The sequence below is a fragment of the Oncorhynchus mykiss genome, chromosome 16, assembly GCF_057628025.1.
Source record: "Oncorhynchus mykiss isolate SJ-2025 chromosome 16, ASM5762802v1, whole genome shotgun sequence".
In the NCBI taxonomy this organism is placed as follows: domain Eukaryota; kingdom Metazoa; phylum Chordata; class Actinopteri; order Salmoniformes; family Salmonidae; genus Oncorhynchus; species Oncorhynchus mykiss.
The window spans coordinates 53,339,085-53,361,115 of NC_143037.1; the positions used below are offsets into that span (position 1 = coordinate 53,339,085).

Below are 22,031 nucleotides of genomic sequence, written 5' to 3' on the forward strand. Positions count from 1 at the left end.
AATCTCTCTCTCTCTTTATTTCTCTCTTGCTCCTCTTTCATTTTGGAAGAAATTAATTTGTTCCAAACTGTTGTCTTTCTCTCTTTTTTTGTCAGCTACTCACCACATGCTATACACTGCAGTGCTAGCTAGCTGTAGCTTATGCTTTCAGTACTAGATTCATTCTCTGATCCTTTGATTGAGTGGACAACATGTCAGTTCATGCTGCAAGAGCTCTGATAGGTTGGAGGACGTCCTCCAGAAGTTGTCATAATTGCTGTGTAAGTCTATGGATGGGGGTGAAAACCATGTTCCTCTAGGTTTTGTATTGAAGTCAATGTACCCAGAGGAGGACAGAAGCTAGCTGTCCTCCAGCTACACCAAAGTGGGAAAGGAGGATACCTAGTCAGTTGTACAACTGAATGCATTCATCTGAAATGTGTGTTCTGCATTTAACCCAACCCCTTTGAATCAGAGAGGTGTGGGGGGCTGCCATAATCAACGTCCACATCATTGGTACCTGGGGAACAGTGGGTTAACTGCAGAATGACATCTTTTTTACCTTGTCAGCTCGGGGATTCCATCCAGCAACCGAAACCCAACGCTCCTAGGCTACCTGGTGCTACCCTACAGAGTGATCTTGAGGCTGCTGTAGACTTTCTTTTCAAATTGTGTGTTTTAATCAGTTATTTGGTGACATGTTTAGTATAGTTTTATGTAAAAAGTATAATATTTGTCATGTTTTACAATTTACATTCTTATGAAATTCAGTGAGGAGGATGGCCCTCCCCTTCCTCTGAGGAGCCTCCACTGGCGCACACATCTGTGCGTGTGCATATGTGAGTTGTTTGATGACAAGGCTGATTTATAGACTGGATTGTAAGTTAATCATAATCTTTTTAATTCTTCTTAGAAAGTCTCTGTTCACCAGTCAGTAATAGGGATTAGTGGTCAGACTCAGAGAAGCAGACAGACGAGTGTTCAGCTCACAGGAATGGATTTAACAGTTAATTGGAACAGACAGAGAGATAAACTGACTTTACTCTGTTAGGTCTGTAGCTATGACATAATGCCTGCTTTTCACTGGAACATTGCCAGGAAATTATCCTCAGTTCTCTGCTCTCGCTGCTCTCTCTCTCCCAGACTCCTTTTAGGTGTCTGCCGGCAGCGGGCTGTGGTCAGCGGGACACAATGCCTCCATATCAGTATTACTCAGCTAATTCCCCTCGCCCTGACCCTTCACGCCTCCGCGCCGGCCGCCCAAAGATTAGCGCTCGCCGCTCGGCTACATCAAGAAGTCTTTGTCCTGGTGGAAGCTCTGTCTGTCTGTCTTTCTGTCTGTCTGTCTGTAGGCCTCCTCTCCTCTCCATGGTGTCTGTCTGTCTGTCTGTCTGTCTGTCTGTCTGTCTGTCTGTCTGTCTGTAGGCCTCCTCTCCTCTCCATGGTGTCTGTCTGTCTGTCTGTCTGTCTGTCTGTCTGTCTGTCTGTCTGTCTGTCTGTCTGTCTGTCTGTAGGCCTCCTCTACTCTCCATGGTGTCTGGCTGCCTGGCTGTGCTGTGCTCTGACTGTGCAAATATAGGCAACGTTCCCGATGTGTGACCATGAAGTAGGGCAGCAGCAGCTCTGGAGGAATGGAGCTGCTGGTAAAATATAGTTAGAGGGACACTATAAAAATACAAGGCATACATAATGTTCCCCCCATGGAGTAGTGAATATGAGGCTAGTTACAAGCTCAAAGGCAGTAGGACAGACTCTTGCATATTTCCCCAAAGTAGGTAGTAAATCCAGCTGTAACTGGCAGACTTGTAGTCAGTCCTGTACCCATCATACCTGTGCACCCTACTCTGTGTGCTGTACATCTATGTGTATGTACACTCCCCTGCACCCCGTCTTTCGGCACAGCTGCTGTGGGGAGTGAGCCGGGCCCAGCCAGGGCTGGATGGAGGAGCTCATCACTCATTGGTTTTATGCTGACAGGAAGTCTGTGTACTCCCTGGCTCCACCTGGGTCTCTATGTGTCTTTGAAAGGAGCAGCAGAAGAATGCAGCAGGCAGGGATCGGCTGGTTGGTTCTGGGCTGTCTGGCTCTGGGCTGGCTGGCTCTCTCCTTAGTAGAGCTTCGTCTGGCTCTGGGCTGGCTGGCTCTCTCCTTAGTAGAGCTTCGTCTGGCTCTGGGCTGGCTGGCTCTCTCCTTAGTAGAGCTTCGTCTGGCTCTGGGCTGGCTGGCTCTCTCCTTAGTAGAGCTTCGTCTGGCTCTGGGCTGGCTGGCTCTCTCCTTAGTAGAGCTTCGTCTGGCTCTGGGCTGGCTGGCTCTCTCCTTAGTAGAGCTTCGTCTGGCTCTGGGCTGGCTGGCTCTCTCCTTAGTAGAGCTTTGTCTGGCTCTGGGCTGGCTGGCTCTCTCCTTAGTAGAGCTTCGTCTGGCTCTGGGCTGGCTGGCTCTCTCCTTAGTAGAGCTTCATCTGGGCATGGGTGCAACACCATGGAACCAGCTCTGCCTGTGTCTGTCTCGTCTCTGTTGAAACTGGGTCGTTAAGAAATCTCATAAATCATTGAGACAGTGTGTAGACTACGAGCATCGTTGATAATGAGTCTATAGAGTGTTTATTTTGCAGCAGACCTTAGATACATGTATATACAGTATGCTGTATGCTGTATGTGAGAGTGTGTGTAGTGAAGGGTCAGAATATGGATTTTTGGAGTTTTCTTTCTGGCTGCACAGGTCCACAGAGGTTAAGAGGTTATGATGTGTGGGCCATACATCTGTGTGCGCGTGTGTATGTGCACGTGTGTGTATGTCGTGTGTGTGTGTGCTGGCTGGGTGTTTGGCAGTGATAAGCTTGCGGCCTTTGAAGCAGGGCGGCCTGACTGTAAGCCTGGCTCACAGCGTCTCTCCACTGCACAGCGCTGAGACCAGAATGAATCACCTCGCTAGCCGGCCTGATAAGGCTACAAAGCAACAGGCCAGGCAGACAAAGGCAGCCTGCCGGAGAGTGAGGGAATGTATCACCCGCTCAATACCCGCCATCCACTGCTCTCTCTCTCTCGCCACGGACCTCTCACCCTTATTTCTATATTTATTCATTCATTTGGGCCTTTGTGTAATCATTTATACACAGCTTTTTAATAATGTGTGCCTCTTTGACTCTCCGTTCCATTCGTTTTTATGGAGTGTGTCAGTAGTGTGTTTATACAGAGCTCAGTCAACAGCAGGGTCCTGACCGCTCTCTCCTTCAACGTCAACACCGAGTGGCAGCCGCAGGAAACGCTGGCATTGATGAAGTAGCCAACTACGGTGGTGTTGCTCCCCCAGTCAGAATCAGGAATGATCATAAGGCGTGGTGGTGGGATGAGGAGGAAGATTGACATCTCTCTCTCTATCTATCTCTATCTCTCTCTCTCTCTCTCTCTCTCTCTTTCTGTCGCTCGCTCTCTCTCTCTCCCTCTCTCTCTCTCTCTCTCTGTCGCTCACTCTCTCTCTCTCTCTCTCTCTCTATCTCTGTCTCTCTCTCTCTCTCTCTCTCTCTGTCTCTATCTCTTTCTCGCTCTCTCTTTTTGTCTCTATCTCTCTCTGTCTCTCTCTCTCTGTCTCTCTCTCTCTCTCTCTCTCTCTCTCTGTCTCTCTCTCACCTTCTCTCTCTCTCTCTCTCTCTCTTTCTCTCTCTGTCTCTATCTCTCTCTTTGTTTCGATCTCTCTCTCTCTCTGTCTCTCTCTCTCTCTCTTTGTCTCTATCTCTCTCTCTCTCTGCCTCAATTCAATTCAATTCAAGGGGCTTTATTGGCATGGGAAACATCTGTTAACATTGTCAAAGCAAGTGAGGTAGATGATATAAAAAAGTGAAATAAACAATAAAAATTAACAGTAAACATTACACATACAGAAGTTTGTAAAATATGTAAAATATGGAAATATGTATCTCTAATATGGTCATACATTAGGAAGTGCAGCTCAGTTTCCACTTCATTTTGTGGGCAGTGTGCACATAGCCTGTCTTCTCTTGAGAGCCATGTCTGCCTAGTCGAGTCTGTACATAGTCAAAGCTTTCCTTAATTTTGGGTCAGTCACAGTGGTCAGGTATTCTGCCGCTGTGTACTCTCTGTTTAGGGCCAAATAGCATTCTAGTTTGCTCTGTTTTTTTGTTAATTCTTTCCAATGTGTCAAGTAAATATCTTTTTGTTTTCTCATGATTTGGTTGGGTCTAATTGTGCTGCTGTCCTGGGGCTCTGTATGGTGTGTTTGTGTTTGTGAACAGAGCCCCAGGACCAGCTTGCTTAGGGGACTCTTCTCCAGGTTCATCTCTCTGTAGGTGATGGCTTTGTTATGGAAGGTTTGGGAATCACTTCCTTTTAGGTGGTTGTAGAATTTAACGGCTCTTTTCTGGATTTTGATAATTAGTGGGTATCGGCCTAATTCTGCTCTGCATGCCTTATTTGGTGTTCTACGTTGTTACGTGGAGGATATTTTTGCAGAATTCTGCGTGCAGAGTCTCAATTTGGTGTTTGTCCCATTTTGTGAAGTCTTGGTTTGTGAGCGGACCCCAGACCTCACAACCATAAAGGGCAATGGGTTCTATGACTGATTCAAGTATTTTTTGCCAAATCCTAATAGGTATGATGAAATTGATGTTCCTTTTTATGGCATAGAATGCCCTTCTTGCCTTGTCTCTCAGATCGTTCACCGCTTTGTGGAAGTTACCTGTGGCGCTGATGTTTAGGCCAAGGTATGTATAGTTTTTTGTGTGCTCTAGGGCAACAGTGTCTAGATGGAATTTGTATTTGTGATCCTGGTGACTGGACCTTTTTTGGAACACCATTATTTTGGTCTTACTGAGATTTACTGTCAGGGCCCAGGTCTGACAGAATCTGTGCAGATGATCTAGGTGCTGCTGTAGGCCCTCCTTGGTTGGTGACAGAAGCACCAGATCATCAGCAAACAGCAGACATTTGACTTCGGATTCTAGTAGGGTGAGGCCGGGTGCTGCAGACTTTTCTAGTGCCCGCGCCAATTCGTTGATATATATGTTGAAGAGGGTGGGGCTTAAGCTGCATCCCTGTCTCACCCCACGACCCTGTGTGAAGAAATGTGTGTGTTTTTTTGCGAATTTTAACCGCACACTTGTTGTTTGTGTACAAAGATTTTATAATGTCGTATGTTTTACCCCCAACACCACTTTCCATCAGTTTGTATAGCAGACCCTCATGCCAAATTGAGTCGAAGGCTTTTTCGAAATCAACAAAGCATGAGAAGACTTTGCCTTTGTTTTGGTTTGTTTGGTTGTCAATTAGGGTGTGCAGGGTGAATACATGGTCTGTTGTACGGTAATTTGGTAAAAAGGCAATTTGACATTTGCTCAGTCCATTGTTTTCATTGAGGAAATGTAAGAGTCTTCTGTTAATGATAATGCAGAGGATTTTCCCAACGTTACTGTTGACGCATATTCCACGGTAGTTATTGGGGTCAAATTTGTCTCCACTTTTGTGGATTGGGGTGATCAGTCCTTGGTTCGCTCCCCTCTACCTTCATACCTCATCCTCATTTGAAGAGCTCTGTCTTCTCCTCTCTGAGTTTCCCGTTCCCATATCCTCAACTGTGTATGAGAGGTATAAAGAATAACCCACCCCACATTGTCTTTAAAAGACTTAAACAGTCCTAACGTGGATGAGAAGAGGGGTAGGTTATCTCTAGTGAGCTGCAGGCTGAGAACTCAGGTCTGTGTGAGGAGAGCTCTTCCCAGAGGCAGCAGCAGCCCAACTGTGATTGTGATGCTGTCTGTCTGTCTCTCTGTGAGGATCACTGCTCTGTCCTCCTCCCTGTAGCCAGGCACCATGGAACACTGCACTGAGCAGTGGAGGCAGGCTGCGGATATTAGGATTAACGGTTGACCATTGATGTTGTGAATGGTAATTCAATGTTGTGTTATGTAGTGAACATTGCGGCACACACATGCAGATACGCCTTGGGCACACACACACACACACACACACACACACACACACGCACACACACGCACACACACGCACACACACACACACACACACACACGCACACACATGCATGCATGCACACACGCACACATGCATGCACACACATACATGTACACACACGCACACACACATGCATACACAAACACACACACACACATGTGTGCACACACAAACAAAAATGCACACACACACACATACCGGGTTGAATAGCAAGGACCGGGTTACCGAGATTAACCGGCAAAACCCTTTTCCTTTTCCCGGTATAAATAACCGTGAGAAACTCGTCAGTTAGAATGCAATTTCTATGAACAGCATGATGTGAATTTGAACTGTTACTTTCCATGTGATGTCTAAATCTTCTCTCTGCTATCTGCCTGATGAATCAACGCTCAGGGTGGGGACAGACAGCCCATCTCAGTATGGAGCGCAGTTCACCATGCATGTATCATCTCAAAATGGCAACCTTTTTTCTTGTGACTGGTAGGCCTGCATTTGCTGCAGAATAGCCTATGCTACTTTGTGCATGACACATTGGAGTGGCCATCACAAAGTCCTGACCGCTATGCCATAGAAAATGTGTGGGCAGAACTGAAAAGCGTGTGCGAGCAAGAAGGCCTACAAACCTGACTCAGTTACACCAGCTCTGTCAGGAGGAATGGGCCAAAATTCACCCAACTTATTGTGGGAAGTTTGTGGAAGGCTACCTGAAACATATGACCCAAGTTAAACAATTTCAAGACAATGCTACCAAATACTAATTGAGTGTATGTAAACTTCTGACCCACTGGGAATGTGATGAAAGAAATAAAAGCTGAAATAAATAATTCTCTACTACTATGCTGACATTTCATATTCTTAAAATAAAGTGGTGATCCTAACTGACCTAAGAGAGGGAATGTTTACCAGGATTAAATGTCGGGAATTGTGAAAAACTGAGTTTAAATGTATTTGGCTAAGCTGTACGTAAACTTCCAAGGATGTCAGAATGATGACGATAAGGACAACAAAACATATTTCATTTAACTGTTGAAAGGAGGAAGGAATGAAGCAACAATAGAGGGAGAAAGAGGAGGAAGACTAATAACATCAGGGGAAATATTGTGAAAGATATATATGTGTCAGCCTACTAATTGTGTAAAGAGGCTCTATTATATTTAAACATTAAAATCAAATTGCTAGCCTATAATTGTAACTTTGTGAGCCACGTGTATGGCACGAAACATGTTCTCTCCCAGCTTCATGGTTTAAAGGAGGTGCGTAATTCCAGTCCATATAATACAGCATAATACAATACAGTAATACAGTCCACACTCAAAAATATTAGCTTACTGGAGCTTGTTTCATTTATTTACCCAAGAGAGCATATAGCTAGCTACATCTATGGGCTTTTCTGTTTTTTCTGTTGAGCCTCATAGGCTATGTATTGGATAATGGCGCAATCATTTGGGCTTTTTTGTGCTTGGGCTCATAAAATGTCTTTGATTTAGGTCTCAATAAATGTCTTTAATGTAGGTCTCATAAAATGCCTTTAATGTAGGTCTCATAAAATGTATTTAATGAAGGTCTCATTAAATGTCTTTAATGTAGGTCTCATTAAATGTCTTTAATGTAGGTCTCAATACATGTCTTTAATGTAGGGCTCAATAAATGCCTTTAATGTAGGTCTCGTCAAATGCCTTTAATGTAGGTCTCATTAATTGTCTTTAATGTAGGTCTCATTAAATGTCTTTAATGTAGGTCTCATTAAATGTCTTTAATGTAGGTCTCATAAAATGCCGTTAATGTAGGGCTCATTAAATGTCTTTAATGTAGGTCTCATTAAATGTCTTTAATGTAGGTCTCATAAAATGCCTTTAATGTAGGGCTCAATAAATGTCTTTAATGTAGGGCTCATTAAATGTCTTTAATGTAGGGCTCATTAAATGTCTTTAATGTAGGGCTCAATAAATGTCTTTAATGTAGGGCTCATTAAATGTCTTTAATGTAGGGCTCAATAAATGTCTTTAATGTAGGGCTCATTAAATGTCTTTAATGTAGGTCTCATTAAATGTCTTTAATGTAGGGCTCATTAAATGTCTTTAATGTAGGGCTCATTAAATGTCTTTAATGTAGGGCTCATTAAATGTCTTTAATGTAGGTCTCATTAAATGTCTTTAATGTAGGTCTCATTAAATGTCTTTAATGTAGGTCTCATTAAATGTCTTTAATGTAGGTCTCATTAAATGTCTTTAATGTAGGTCTCATTAAATGTCTTTAATGTAGGGCTCATTAAATGTCTTTAATGTAGGTCTCATTAAATGCCTTTAATGTAGGGCTCATCAGGCTCAGGTAGCATCAGGCTCAAATCCAGACATATTTATGTGTTTTATAATGCTTTAGTTATGACACTTCTGGTTTTGTTGGGAAATACCGGGTTACCCAGGAGAAAAGGGATTTATTCTCTGGGTGGAACATTTGTAAATGACGGAGAAAATATTCAAACCTAACACACACACACACATACACACATACACACACTGGTACATGCAATTGTACAGTACTCACACTTGAACCTGCTAATTGATATCCCCTCCGTCACAAACACGCTCTCTCTCTCACTCTCATACTGTACATAGTTGTAGAGGATGTTACCACTTCAGCAGAGAGAGAGGCCCATTAGCAGCCTGACTCATAGAGCAGTCTAAACAACAGTCTCCAGCTGGCTGCTCCCTGCAGCTGGCTCCAGCTCTAAGTGATACAGCTCTGTCTCCTCTCACACACCAAACCACAGCTCTGTCTCCTCTCACACACCAAACCACAGCTCTGCCTCCTCTCATACATCAAACCACAGCTCTGCCTCCTCTCACACACCAAACCCCAGCTCTGCCTCCTCTCACACACCAAACCACAGTTCTGCCTCATCTCACACACCAAACCACAGCTCTGCCTCCTCTCACACACCAAACCACAGCTCTGCCTCCTCTCACACACCAAACCACAGCTCTGCCTCCTCTCACACACCAAACCACAGCTCTGCCTCCTCTCACACACCAAACCCCAGCTCTGCCTCCTCTCACACACCAAACCACAGTTCTGCCTCATCTCACACACCAAACCACAGCTCTGCCTCCTCTCACACACCAAACCACTGCTCTGTCTCCTCTCACACACCAAACCACAGCTCTGCCGCCTCTCACACACCAAACCACAGCTTTGCCTCCTCTCACACACAAACCACAGCTCTGCCTCCTCTCACACACCAAACCACAGCTCTGCCTCCTCTCACACACCAAACCACATCTCTGCCTCCTCTCACACACCAAACCACAGCTCTGCCTCCTCTCACACACCAAACCACAGCCATGCTGTACAGGACACTCCAAACCACAGCCATGCTGTACAGAACACTCCAAACCACAGCCATGCTGTACAGGACACTCCAAACCACAGCCATGCTGTACAGGACACACCAAACCACAGCCATGCTGTACAGGACACTCCAAACCACAGCCATGCTGTACAGGACACTCCAAACCACAGCCATGCTGTACAGGACACTCCACACCACAGCCATGCTGTACAGGACACTCCAAACCACAGCCATGCTGTACAATACACTCCACACCACAGCCATGCTGTACAGGACACTCCAAACCACAGCCATGCTGTACAGGACACTCCAAACCACAGCCATGCTGTACAGGACACTCCAAACCACAGCCATGCTGTACAGGACACTCCAAACCACAGCCATGCTGTACAGGACACACCAAACCACAGCCATGCTGTACAGGACACTCTAAACCACAGCCATGCTGTACAGGACACTCCAAACCACAGCCATGCTGTACAGGACACTCCAAACCACAGCCATGCTGTACAGGACACTCCAAACCACAGCCATGCTGTACAGGACACTCCAAATCACAGCCATGCTGTACAGGACACTCCAAACCACAGCCATGCTGTACAGGACACTCCAAACCACAGCCATGCTGTACAGGACACTCCAAACCACAACCATGCTGTACAGGACACTCCAAACCACAGCCATGCTGTACAGGACACTCTAAACCACAGCCATGCTGTACTGGACTCTCCAAACCACAGCCATGCTGTACAGGACACTCTAAACCACAGCCATGCTGTACAGGACACTCCAAACCACAGCCATGCTGTACAGGACACTCCAAACCACAGCCATGCTGTACAGGACACACCAAACCACAGCCATGCTGTACAGGACACTCTACACCACAGCCATGCTGTACAGGACACTCCAAACCACAGCCATGCTGTACAGGACACTCTAAACCACAGCCATGCTGTACAGGACACTCCAAACCACAGCCATGCTGTACAGGACTCTCCAAACCACAGCCATGCTGTACAGGACACTCTAAACCACAGCCATGCTGTACTGGACTCTCCAAACCACAGCCATGCTGTACAGGACACTCCAAACCACAGCCATGCTTTACAGGACACTCCAAACCACAGCCATGCTGTACAGGACACTCCAAACCACAGCCATGCTGCTCAATAGACCTGTAGTCAGATTGATGGTCAGTTTGATGTGGCTTGGCCATTGACGGGGAAGTTTTATCTGATTTACTAAATATTTTTCTCTTGAAGCTCATGGATTAGAAATATCCAATCAGCATGTACAGTACACAGCGGTGCCACCTACCTACAGTAGCTAGCTGTGTTGACTCAGGGGCCCCATTGCTGTCCTCTCCACCCCTTCTCCCCTCGTACCTTAGAGTCTCCTGGTAGTTATTTTCCCTCCCCCAGGCTCTTCTCCCCCAGGCTCTTCTCCTCCTCTCTCCCCCATCTACATGTGAGTCTCCTGTTAGCTCCACATGGCACCTCTCTGTAGAGAGAAACACCTCTGTTCTGGGGCTACAAAACAAAACAACACATGGCCTGCTTGTTATTCTCTACAGCAGTTAGCTAGTTGTTTTTATCCTCTAGTCAGACAGACACAGCTCTCTCTCTCTCTCTCTCTCTCTCTCTCTCTCTCTCTCTCTCTCTCTCTCTCTCTCTCTCCAGGTTAATTTCCTTTCCTTCTATTCCGGTGTCATCCCTGCTTTCCTCACTGGGGCTTCTCAGCCATGGCTTTCTGCTCTCCAGTGTTGTTTACACAGTGTCTTGATGACAGTACACAGTTTATTCATTAAAGCTGACATCATTACCTTGTTGGGTACTCTTGATGAGGCAGGGGGAATGGGGCTATTTCAGGAGGCCTGTGGTTTTAAAGGTGGTGTTTACTAGATGTTCTGCTTGTCCAGGAACACTTCAGTACCTCATAGTTTGCGTCTTATGGAAAAAGAAGATGTAAAATGAACGTACAAAGACAGATTGCTGTACAAAGGCTGATTATATCCTATTTCAGAGGAACATATTGTCCTCTGTGTTGCCTCGCTAGCGTTCAGAGAGCTGGGTAGAACCACGAAATGCTCTGTCTTGCAGGGCTGACCTATATTCTCTATCGACGGCATCCAAGGCTAGTGTGTGAGGGTGGGGGGTGGGGGGTGGGGGGGGGGGGGGGGGGGAGAGATAAAGGTCTGACATTTATCTCCATAAAAAACGGATACAGTGTGTCTCTTCTAGTTATCTTTGTATGACCCATATCTTAAATTATAAATGTACTGTATGCATTGGCAGATGTACTATATATAAAACATAGCCAAAGGCTCTCTCTATCTTGTGTCATTTCCCCCCTTGTATATTCTGAGTTCCATTAGTCTATTGTTCCTCCTGTTCCACTAAGGGACTGTTCTGTAGTGGCTCCTTGGTTCCACAGCACTGTTCTTGACAAATGGAGATGGCTTGGAAGTAGTTTCTCTACTCACTGCAGGGCAAACCTTGCATTCTTTTCCCCTGGTTTAAACCGTACAGTGTGTTTCGCTTGACTGCCGGTGTGCGTCGGGTATGTCAAAGAAAGTAGAGAGGCAAGTTTAGGAAGGGGGAAATATAAATGGAATTCTTTGTAATGCTCTGAGGATCCGGTCGGCAGTGTAGACCCAGAGCCAAATCAGATATTACAGGAGGAAGGGGGAGGCGGAATGCCGCGAGAGCAGATCACATTGAAAAGGCCCCTGCCCTCATCTAGGAGCTGTCATAATGAAACGCTTATGACCGGGGTTGTAAAAACAAGAGCTAGGCCGGAGTCTGGAGACCACTACACCAGAGGCCCTATGATTAGTCCCCCCCCCCCACCGACTCTACTTATTTCCTCCAGCTCTGGGCCTGCCTGGTTTCCCCTTCACACCCGTCTAGACCAATGAGAGTGTTCCTACCATAACCAGGCCTTGTCACCCTTGGCACAGCAATGCCCTCTGGGATAAAATACTCTGGTGAGGTGTTATAGCCCTGCTGTATGTATGCTAGTTCTGGAGTTTTGTCTTCTGTGCCTCTGCTCTAGATCCACATGAAAAATAACACTTCCACATAGTTCCATCTGTCTGTGAGTGAATTACTTGGACTTTATGAGGTGGAAAACATATCAGCGGTATGACGGGACGAATGGAGAGATGTGTTGGGGTACTCAGAGAGGGGAGAGGTCAGGAGATGCTGATGAGCTGGAGGATGGGATCGCTGGTTAAAGGGTCTCAGCTGTTGCCGGGGTCGTTTTAATCCGAGAGCTGGCTCCTCTCTCCTCTGTCGGGCTGTTTCCTCATCAACACTTCTTCTCTTTCTTCACCTGCTCTCTAGTATCCTGTCCACTACAGGAAACCCCTTCTTAATGACGATACAACTCAACCAGATGTTGTATCAACACAAAACAGCACCGCAGCTCATTTAGGCCTGATAATTGTACATTCAGCAGCAACAGTATTTGAGTACCCTTCTTTGCTTGCACGTAACCTACTTCTGGTTCTTCTAGCGTTGCTGTCAGGCTATGTCGAGGCCTCAAACAATTAATCATCCTCTGAATCGCATTGTCACAAAACTGTGTCACCACACACACGTTCCAGAGCGTCGGTTGCCTGCCATGCCGCGGTCCTGCTGCGTCCCCCTTAGGGGACGGGCGCCTGGCACCGGCGGGCAGACATGGGCAGTGTTGAGGACTGACTGGTTGCGGTGGTTCTTGCCCCCTCCATCTCATTAATTAGCCAGTGATTGTGTTCAATCAGATGCAGATCTCCACTTCAATGGGCCCCATATCAAAGGCAGGAGTCTAGTGGGTAGCTGCTGCATTATGCACAGGGAGACCTAGTTATGTCAAGAGCGCCAGCAAGCGGAGCCATGGTTGTAGTGGCAGCGTGGGGAGATGGCAGCGGGGAAACTCTGAAAGATTAAAGAGGGTTTAGGCTGAGACATGCCAGCCAGTCCCCTGAGGACTAGGCTTCATGCACTTTTCCCGCTCCACTACAACAGATGCAGCCCTGATGGGGGGGGGCTTCAAACGCAGAGAGAGAGAGGGAGGGAGGGGTGGGTGGATTCATGCCTTTCTCTTTCTCTCATACAGAGACAGGAACCATTCTTATTGTTAATGACAGACCCCAGCGGAGGCGTGCGTCAGGGGAGGTTGTCCTGTGACATGTTACCGTAGAGCTACAGTGTTCTGTCTGTCTGTCTGTCTGTCTGTCTTCCTGCCTGCCTGCCTGCCTGCCTGCCTGCCTGTCTGTCTGCCTGCCTGTCCGCCTGCTTGCCTGCCTGTCCGTCCGTCCGTCCGCCTGCCTGTCTGTCTGTCTGTCTGTCTGTCTGTCTGTCTTACCGTAGAGCTACAGTGTTCTGTCTGTCTGTCTGTCCGCCTGTCTGCCTGCCTGCCTGTCTGTCTGTCTGTCTGCCTGCCTGTCCGCCTGCCCACCTGTCTGTCCGTCCGTCCCTCCGTCCGTCTGCCTGCCTGCCTGTCTGTCTGTCTGTCTGTCTGTCTGTCTGTCTGTCTTACCGTAGAGCTACAGTGGTCTGTCTGTCTGTCTGTCTGTCTGTCTGTCTTACCGTAGAGCTACAGTGTTCTGTCTGTCTGACTGTCCGCCTGTCTGTCTGTCTGTCTGTCTGTCTTACCGTAGAGCTACAGTGGTCTGTCTGTCTGTCTGTCTGTCTGTCTTACTGTAGAGCTACAGTTTTCTGTCTGTCTGTCTGTCCGCCTGTCTGTCTGTCTGTCTTACCGTAGAGCTATAGTGTTCTGTCTGTCTGTCTGTCTGTCTGTCTGTCTTACCGTAGAACTACAGTGGTCTGTCTGTCTGTCTTACCGTAAAGCTACAGTGTTCTGTCTGTCTGTCTGTCTGTCTGTCTGTCTGTCTGTCTGTCTTACCGTAGAGCTACAGTGGCCTGTCTGTCTGTCTGTCTGTCTGTCTGTCTGTCTGTCTGTCTGTCTGTCTGTCTGTCCGTAGAGCTACAGTGTTCTGTCTGTCTGTCTGTCTGTCTGTCCGTCCGTCTGTCTGTCTGTCTGTCTGTCTGTCTGTCTGTCTGTCTGTCTGTCTGTCTGTCTTACCGTAGAGCTACAGTGTTCAGTCTGTCTGTCTGTCTGTCTGTCTGTCTGTCTGTCTTACCGTAGAGCTACAGTGTTCAGTCTGTCTGTCTGTCTTACCATAGAGCTACAGTGTTCTGTCTGTCTGTCTGTCTGCCTGTCTGCCTGCCTGCCTGGCCGTGCCCTGGGGCCTCGGTGTAACCAGTGGTGCAGTCAGTGAAAGATGGTTCATTTCACTGAGTAAACTGTCACGCTGATGTGGCTGATACTGGGTGTTTGTGTGCTTGTGTGTGCGTGTGTCCGTGCGTAGTGGTGGAACAGAGGAGGAGATGCAGACTGTGCAGTCAGCAGGTGTGTGTGATACTCTGGACGTCCTCCAGAAAGGAAGGGTCACACGCAGACTGAGACAGACAGTAGCACCAGGTGTCATCATTCTACACCGTGTCTAACAGTGGGCTTGATCACTTGAATAACCATATATAATGTTTGATGGTTTGGGCTCATTGAATTTAACAGTTGTCTTAATAGTTTGACAAACATTGAGTGGCTTCGGGGACGTTGAGCGGGGATTTTTAAGCGAGTTTTGTTGATGCTTTGCGAGGTATATTTAAATGATCACATTGATATCGTGTTTTTTTCTGTACGTGCAAAGATGAAAATAGTCAGAACAGGGGGCTAAAGTGACATAATATCAACTATTACACCTGAGCCCAGCCTCATCATCACCCCAGCTCAACATGTTGATGGTGAGGCAGGAAGCGCAGGAGGGCAGCCCATAGCACAGCGCTGGGGAATAATGAAATTGGTTCCAGTCTCATCTGGGAAGTGCCCCTGTTTGATTTCATTAGCCAAATGTCTCACTGTGTCCACTCCAAGCCAGAGTAAATAGATTTCCAACAACTGGGATTTGAAGGGTCACTGGCTACTGCTGTAGTGTCTGGCATGGACATAGGACAGGCAGGGAGGGGGGACATAGAGAGGGAGGGAGGGAGACTGCAGGGATGGGGACATAGAGAGGGAGGGAGGGAGACTGCAGGGAGGGGGACATAGGGAGGGAGGGAGGGAGACTGCAGGGAGGGGGACATAGGGAGGGAGGGAGAATGCAGGGAGGGGGGACATAGGGAGGGAGGAAGGTTGGGAGGGAGGGAGGGAGGGAGGGAGGGAGGGAGGGAGGGAGGGAGGGAGGGAGGGACATAGAGAGGGAGGGAGGGAGACTGCAGGGAGGGGGACATAGAGAGGGAGGGAGGGAGAATGCAGGGAGGGGGGACATAGGGAGGGAGGGAGGGAGGGAGGGAGGGAGGGAGGGAGGGAGGGACATAGAGAGGGAGGGAGGGAGACTGCAGGGAGGGGGACATAGAGAGGGAGGGAGGGAGAATGCAGGGAGGGGGGACATAGAGAGGGAGGGAGGGAGAATGCAGGGAGGGGGGACATAGAGAGGGAGGGAGGGAGACTGCAGGGAGGGGGACATAGGGAGGGAGGGAGGGAGAATGCAGGGAGGGGGGACATAGGGAGGGAGGGAGGGAGGGAGGGAGGGAGGGAGGGAGGGAGGGAGGGAGGGACATAGAGAGGGAGGGAGGGAGGGAGACTGCAGGGAGGGGGACATAGAGAGGGAGGGAGGGAGAATGCAGGGAGGGGGGACATAGGGAGGGAGGGAGGGACATAGAGAGGGAGGGAGGGAGACTGCAGGGAGGGGGGACATAGGGAGGGAGGCTGCAGGGATGGAGGGAGGGAGGGAGGGCGAGAGGGAGGAAGGAAGGAAAGTGAGGAGAGGGAGGCGACAGGGATGGATCTCATGACAAAGCACCTGTCATTCACTTGTCTTAATCTCTGCAGGTATTTCCTGCCTGGTGTTGTGTTGCATGGCGACCACACCGCTGGCTTCCTGTATTCTGTACTGTCAGAATACCCCCTTCCTCCGCTCCGCTCACAGAGTCTAATCTAATAGAAGATGCCAGCAGTGGAATGAGCCTGCCCTTTGACTCTGGATAAAGATCCAATGCGGAGAAGGGACACTTGACTACTGCTTTGTTATAGCATGTGCATGGTTGGATCCCTTCCTCTCCCTCTCCCACACTCCTCTAATTTGGATATGTCACGAGCTGACAGCCGAGATGATCTGGAGTTGCATTAGACAGCACCTTTGTCTGAGGCTGTGGTGGTGTTTGGTTGGCTTGTGAGCAGCCAAGGTGGACCTGCTGGTGAACTCACCCTGACCTTAATCCTGACTCATGTAGAGACCAGCAGCAGCCCCATAGTTTTACAGCACACAATACAGTCAGCACAGCAGGGGGGAGAGGACTTCATTCATGCTCTCTCTGTTTTCATTTTATTATCTAATCCCTCACTTCCCCTCCACCTCCAATCAGCTACAGTTCACAGAGAGAGGAGGAAGAGGAGGAGGACAGGGAGGAGTAGCCTGGCCTTAACCCTCCCTCCCTCTCTCCATCCCGCCCGCCTGCCAGCCCTCCCTCCCTCCCACTCTCCTTCCCTCCCTCCCACTCTCCTTCCCTCCCTCCCACTCTCCTTCCCTCCCGCCCGCCAGCCGGCACTCCCTCCCTCCCTCCCTCCCTCCCTCCCTCCCTCTCTTGCGCCCCCCACTCTCCCTCCCACCCTCCCTGCCTCCCTCCCTCCCTCTCTCTCTTCCGCCCTCCCACCCTCCCTCCCTACCACTCTCCTGATCCTCCCTCCCTCCCACCCTCTGTCCTCCCTCTCTCCCACTCTCCCACTCTCCCTCTCTCCCTCCCACTCCAATAAAACAGATTGAGGAGGGTTGTACCTTAGGAACACCAGCCATGTATTACACAACTGTACTTCCAGTAGATGTGAGGGCCCAGCAGTGCAGACTGTTCCATGTTGACTTAATCCTGTATAGTCAGTTGTTCTCTGCTCTCTGGCAATTGGTTGTATTTCTATTTATTTAACCTTTATTTAACTAGGCGAGTCAGTAAAGCCCTGGTTCTGTGTGTGTGTGTGTGTGTGTGTGTGTGTGTATATGTGTGTTTTTGGTTTTACTATCAGAAGTCCCGACAAGGAAAAGGGATATTTTAGGCTTAGGGGTTAGGATAAAGGTTAGGGTTAGGGGTTAGGTTTAGGGTCTGGATTATGGTTAGGTTAAAGGTTAGGGTTGGGTTAGGGTCTGGGTTATGGTTAGGTTAAAGGTTAGGGTTAGGGGTTAGGTTTAGGATCTGGGTTATGGTTAGGTTAAAGGTTAGGGTTAGGGGTTAGGGAAAATAGGATTTTAAATGGGAATCAATTGTTTGGTCCCCACTAGGATAGTAAAACAAACGTGTGTGTTTGTGTGTGTGTGTGTTGTGTGTGTGTGTGTGTGTGTTTCACCTCCAGGTGAAAAGGATGTCAGGTTGATCATCAGGTGTTGAAGTGGAGCAGTGGAGGTAGATGGTTGTAGCAGTAGAGAAGTGCAATGCTGTGACCTGTCCTTGTGATTGAGCACCAGTAACATGGTATCTACTGTGAGTGGTATGTACTGTATGACAACAGCAATAAGTGTGGCCGCGTTTAAAGCCTCCAGCCCGGGGGGGGGGAATGAATTAGTTTTTGTCTTGCCCACACTCCATATCTCTTGACACCTTTATGAGACGAGACCGACTTGAATGCAGTGAATTTATCCACTCTCCCTCTCGCAAAACTCCTGGCTCTTGTTCAAGAGGCTATTGTTTGAGTAATCTGTGGAGCGCTCCCCTCTCTCGGCACAGCCCTGGCTGTGTGTGTGTGTGTGTGTGTGTGTGTGTGTGTGTGTGTGTGTGTGTGTGTGTGCCTAGGAGACCTGCGCTCAGACCTCTTACAGGATACTGAACTGAGAGATACGTGTATCTTTGCGTTACAGTTGTATAGTAAATGTATGGAGGCAGGACAGTTATTCCCATCATTGCACATGCATTATACTCAATTATGGCTTGGGCTAATTGTTAACCATAGGGGTCCCTCTTAAGTAAAAGTAGAGGGGGAGGGCGAGATGTTCTATATTCCTTCTGGGAAATTCCTTATGCTGGACGTAGAATATTCTACCTAGCGACAGGGAGAGAGGTTAGTCTAGGGTAGTGCAGAGAGAGTACAGTATGAATCAGGGGAGAGGAAAGAGGTGCCTTCAGCTTCCTGTTTGTTCCCTCTGCCGTAACCTTGCCTGCTGATTCCCATTCATTAAAGTTATAGGACACAGCATCAGTCCCCCCTCCGTCCCGCCCCTTCCCCTCCCTCTTCTTCTCCTGAAGTGAATGTTCTGATCACATGTTGGCAGCCTCCCTGGAAGTGAGAGTGAGAGAAGAGAGAGAGAGAATTGAGAGAGGAAGAGAATAGTAAAAAGAGAGAGAGAGAGATGAGAGAAGGAGAGAGAGAGGATGTAGTGTCCTTGGTATTATCAGCTTTGGCTCACTGGCTCTGTAATGAGACGTGTCCTGTAGGGAGAATCTTGATGGGAGGGAATAAGCCTCATGACCACGAATCCCAGGCCTGCTAGCCACTTCAACATCCCCCTCTCCCTTCCTGCTCCAGAACATTCTACTGGATGACCCTTGACTGTGGAGCTCCTCTGGAGAATACAGCACTATAGCAGGTGTTGGGGAGACTGGAGTTAAAGACCATAAAGTTGCCTGCTGGTCTGGCTCTGTGTCCTCCTGAACCATTTCACCCAAATCACGTCAGTGTGCTGTGTTCCAAGCTACAGAGCAGGGCACTTCCTAAAAGTAGGAGCAGAGGGCCTTTGGATGTGAGGCGTGTGCTCTCTCACCCTCCCTTCATCTCCTTTCCCTTATCTCCTTTCCCCTCCTCTCCTCATCTCCTTTCCCCTCACTTCCCCTTCCTCCCCTCCCCTCATCTCCTCCCCTCATCTATGTTCCTCTCCTTCCCCCTCATCTCCTTTCCCCTTCCTCCCCCTCATCTCCTTCCCCCTCCTCCCCTATCATCCTTTCCCTCTCCCCTCATCCCCTTCCTTCCCCTCCTATTTCCTTACCTCCTCCCCTCATCTCCTACCCTCATCTCCTTCCCTTCCTCCCCTCATCTCTTTCCTCTTCCTTCCTCATCTCCTTCCACTTCCTCCCTCATCCCCTTTTGCCCCTTCCTCCCTCATCTCCTTCCCCTCCTCCCCTCATCTCCTCCCCTCATCCTGTCCCTTCCTCCCCTCATCTCTTTCCTCTCCTTCCCTCATCTCCTTTCCCCTCCTTCCCTGCATTTCCTTTCCCTCCTCCCTCATCTCCTTTCCCTCCTCCCCTCATCTCCTTCCCCTCCTCCCCTCATCTCCTTCCCCCTCTTTCCTCCCCCTCATCTCCTTCCCTCCTCCCCTCATCTCCTTCCCCTTCCTCCCCCTCATCTCCTTCCCCTTCCTCCCCTCATCTCCTTCCCTCCTCCCTCATCTTCTCCGCTTCCTCCCTCATCTTCTTTCCCGCTCCTCTCCCTCATCTCATTCCCCTTCCTCCCTCATCTCCTCCCCTCATCTCCTTCCCTCCTCCCTCATCTCCTACCCCTCATCTCTTCCTCTCCCTCCCTCGTCTTCCCTTTCCTCTCCTCCCTCCGTGCTTCCTTCCCTCCTCCCTCATCTCCTCCCCTCCTTCCCCCTCATCTTCTTCCTATCCTCTTCTCTCTTTCATCTTGCTTTCTTCTGCATGACTGCCTCTCTATCTGGTTCCCTCCTGTCCTACCACCCTCCCCTACTCACACGTCTCTCCACCCTCCACCTCCTCTCTCATCCTCTCAGCCACCCTACCCTCCTCTTCGCCCTCCTCCCTCCTCTCACCCCTCCTCTCCCACCACCACATCCACCCTTCTTCCACCCACCTTCCTCTCCACCCCTCCCTCCTCCACCCACCCCCTCCTCTCCGCCTCCTCCTCTCAGCCCTCCCTCCTCCTTCCTCCAGCTCTCTCTGAAAGAGGTGGTAGTATTGTGGTATGGTCAGGCCCAGTCAGGTAATATCCTCCCCAGTGCCCAGGCAGAGAGGGAGAGAGCTGAGACAAGGCGGGCTATTAATCAGGCTGACCTGGCACCGCGGCCTGGGTACATCATTAAGACCTGAAATACGAGGGGACGGGAAGTAACTCCTGAACCTCACATCAATATACCCACTAAGGTAGAGGGGAAGGGGGCAGCTGTTGTTATTATCCAATTGTTTTAGTGAGTTAGCCCCCCCCCACCTGAAAATAAAGGCACGTAGCTCCGCTGCAGTACGTTAGCTAAATGCAGCAGGGTCTGCCCAGGGTCTAGCAGTCTGTGGTTATGTTATCAGGCAGAACTCCAGAACACACTGTGGAGATCAGGCTGACGTCATTCAGCACATTCAGCCAGTAATCGCTGCTGCTCGCCCCTAGCAACCAGTCAAAGGGCAACACAACTCTGATTGATTATTATTATACTAAGACGTTCTACTGTACAGGGAGGCATTTCTGGAGGCAGAATAGCTGAATATGTATTAGACCCTTGTTGTGATCTTTTGAGTACTTGCTGAGTACCTGGTTTGATGCAGATCATTCTTATTAGGTATTCTGTTGGAAATGATCATCCCTGCATGCATCAGCCATTACAGTGTTCACATCATTCCTTTGTAATTACACCGTAACATGAGGAAGAGGAATTTCAACTTTCAGCTGTGTAGAAATGGAACAGTTGGTCAGTGACAATAGAGGAGTGTGTGTGTGTGTGTGTGTGTGTGTGTGTGTGTGTGTGTGTGTGTGTGTGTGTGTGTGTGTGTGTGTGTGTGTGTGTGTGTGTGTGTGTGTGTGTGTGTGAGAGAGAGAGAGAGAGAACGAGAGAGAGTCTGAGTGATAGAGAGTGTGTGTGTGTGTGTGTGTGAGAGAGAGAGAGAGAGAGAGAACGAGAAAGAGTCAGAGTGAGAGAGAGAGTGTGTGTGAGAGAGAGAACGAAAGAGAGTCAGAGTGATAGAGAGAGTGTGTGTGTGAGAGAGAGAACGAGAGAGAGTCAGAGTGATAGAGAGAGAGTGTGTGTGAGAGAGAGCGAACGAGAGAGAGTCAGAGTGATAGAGAGAGTGTGTGTGTGTGTGTGTGTGAGAGAACGAGAGAGAGTCAGAGTGATAGAGAGAGAGTGTGTGTGAGAGAGAGAGAGAACGAGAGAGAGTCAGAGTGATAGAGAGAGAGTGTGTGTGAGAGAGAGAGAACGAGAGAGAGTCAGAGTGATAGAGAGAGAGTGTGTGTGAGAGAGAGAGAATGAGAGAGAGTCAGAGTGATAGAGAGAGAGTGTGTGTGAGAGAGAGAGAATGAGAGAGAGTCATAGTGATAGAGAGCGAGTGTGTGTGAGAGAGAGAACGAGAGAGAGTCAGAGTGATAGAGAGAGAGTTTGTGTGAGAGAGAGAGAATGAGAGAGAGTCAGAGTGATAGAGAGAGAGTGTGTGTGAGAGAGAGAGAATGAGAGAGAGTCATAGTGATAGAGAGCGAGTGTGTGTGAGAGAGAGAGAACGAGAGAGAGTCAGAGTGATAGAGAGAGAGTGTGTGTGAGAGAGAGAGAATGAGAGAGAGTCAGAGTGATAGAGAGAGAGTGTGTGTGAGAGTGTTGTTTATTTTGGGGAGAGTGCAGCAGCAGTGGCATTGTGTAAAGTTGTGTAGTGATTGATGGTTGTGGAGCAGAAATAGACAGTCAGATTTACAGCGGCCGTTGGTTTCCTTTATGTTGTGGTTGGGATGCGCCACAGAGCTCTATCATTCTGTCACTGACA

At 48.7% G+C, this 22,031-nt stretch overlaps 1 protein-coding gene across 2 annotated transcripts in view; it reads left to right on the plus strand.

Annotated features, from left to right (window-relative positions):
* LOC110492210 (plexin-A1) overlaps positions 1-22,031 on the plus strand; it is a 306,350-nt gene that overhangs the window by 148,598 nt on the left and 135,721 nt on the right. The window lies entirely within an intron of this gene.